Here is a 2,432-nt window from a genome sequence, read left to right as displayed (position 1 = left end):
CAGAACCCCTTCTATAGCCCTGGTCCATGTCATGGGAAGCAGAAGTTTTGGTGCCTCCATACCCATGGACACAGTGTTGTGTATACCGAGTGCTGCAGAGGATGGGGATCGTCCACAGTCTCACCCTGTGAGCCATACTCACACATATAATTCAGATTTCACAGCTGACCTGCTCTGTAAACCTCAATCAGCTTCTAATTGAAGAGAAAACAAAATCTCGCTTCCCTACAGCAGAGCTAACGATTTAATCATTATATCAGACATTATAGCTTTTAATTAGCCTAATGCTGATACTGTATGGAGCGAGAGCATTCAATACAGGTCCTGATGAATTCTCTAATTGGGTTAACAACGGGGATACACGTCAATACTCAAGCTGTGTGGGAGCCCCTTGGATAGTGAATGAAAAGACATAGAGGGACAAGAGAGCATCCACCTTGTCATCTTATTTCCTTCTTATCTCCGGACACGTGAGCTACAAGCCCTCTGACACCCATACAACTAGGACAGCAAGCGACATTTATGCGACACTTCTAGAAGCGACATTAAACATCCGACCATTAATAACCATTATGATCTGAAATGGAACTAAAGAGGAATGGATCACCCACCGCTATTACATATATAGGCACAGGTCTGTTGCATGTATGTGCTTTCAGTTGGTAAAATAGAATAATCATTGAATATATTCACTTAATATTAATGAAAAAAACATTAATAAATTGAAATATTTTCCGTAGAATGACTTCAGGCTTGAGGAGGATTGTTTATGTACACTTTGACCGCTGAAGTTTTGTAATAAAACATCCGATTTTAGGTAACAGTGCACATTCTAGTAAAAGTGACGGATGCGTCACAACAGAGTAAAATACTTAAGGTCCTGCAATAATACGAGAAATCCTCCATGGAAATCACTTGGTGGTAAGAAATCCCAATTTAGCTGAAACGTAGAAGGCGGATCTTTGTACAATTACTTAAGATGTCAGAGTTGCAACATATGATGCAGAAGGACATCTTCTTCAGAGGAATATTTCTCCTGACAACAATACATTAGGACGGGAGCCATCGGTTACAATTAGATTAATGGCTCTCTACGTAGTGGAAGTATAGGCTGTAGTGTTTTGGTAATGGGGGTGGGGGCTTTTTTTTGTACAAGTTAAGTGTAGTATTTCATGTGTAACAAAAGATGATAAATCCTGGGAGATAGGAGCCTCTCAGACACAGGCAGCAATAAATATTTCCCTTTTTCCTCATTACACTAAATAGAAAAGTGATTATTCAGAAAGTAGAAGACAAGTCAGAAGGAATTATACACATGAGATATGAGGCTACCTCGTCCTCTCTGCTGCCAGGCCACCCCTGCCCCTACCAATGACAGTGACTTCAAAGGGGCCAAACGTGACATGGGGTCCACAGGAGAGGAGCGGATCATCCCACTGCCAAGTGACTTCTACTCCTCTCATACACTTTCCGAGAAGATGAAAACATCACTCTGACAACAATTCAAAAACAGTCTGGAACTATGTAGATGTAGATGGATATACAAAAGATATATATATATATATATATATATATATATATATATATATATATAATGATACTAGAGAGATATACTATATATATATATATATATATATATATATATATATATTATAATACAACAGATTACATCAGTTTTTCTAAACAAAAATTTAAAAAATATTATTTGATTACTTAAAGATATGATATATATATATATATATATATATATATATATACACACACATATATACGTATATTATACAACATATTTCATATAGTATTTACTATATATATATATATATATATATATATTATATCTATATATATATATATATATATATATATATATATAATGGTAATATACAACTATATATCACCATAAATAATAGGATATTAAAAAAAACAAGCTTGGTGGTAGGATTTGAAGTGGTTTTTAGGGAGCAGGTGCCAGAAAGCGGGTGATCTCCCTGGCATACCTCCCCAGATGAAGCCGCTGCTGCTGCCACTTGTGAAATAATAACCGGGAGCCTCCGCCGCTTTATCTCACCGGGATCGGTCAGCGCATTCCAGCAGCGGGGTTCCTCTTCCCACACACCACCAGGTACAGGGGTCTGTGCTACCCCAATATCTGCAGGGTGCTATTCCATATTTGCCATAAACAGCAACTTTCTAGATATTCTAATTCATTCTAATTATCATCCTCATCATAGATGTGGAATCAATTGTATCAAAAGCTGGGACCGAAAAGAGTCTGCTCCGAAATGGAGAAAAATGAAAGGACAAAAACAATAAATTTTCTCCAAAAGCAATTAATAGGTTCATTAACTTGCAGCTCTATCACTTTATACAGCTGTTTTCCAAAGATTCTCCCGTAATCATTCAATCATTCAATAATCAATCAATGCCTAAAG

The sequence above is a fragment of the Bufo gargarizans genome, chromosome 3 (genome assembly GCF_014858855.1).
Source record: "Bufo gargarizans isolate SCDJY-AF-19 chromosome 3, ASM1485885v1, whole genome shotgun sequence".
In the NCBI taxonomy this organism is placed as follows: domain Eukaryota; kingdom Metazoa; phylum Chordata; class Amphibia; order Anura; family Bufonidae; genus Bufo; species Bufo gargarizans.
Note: the sequence above shows the minus strand (reverse complement) of the source record.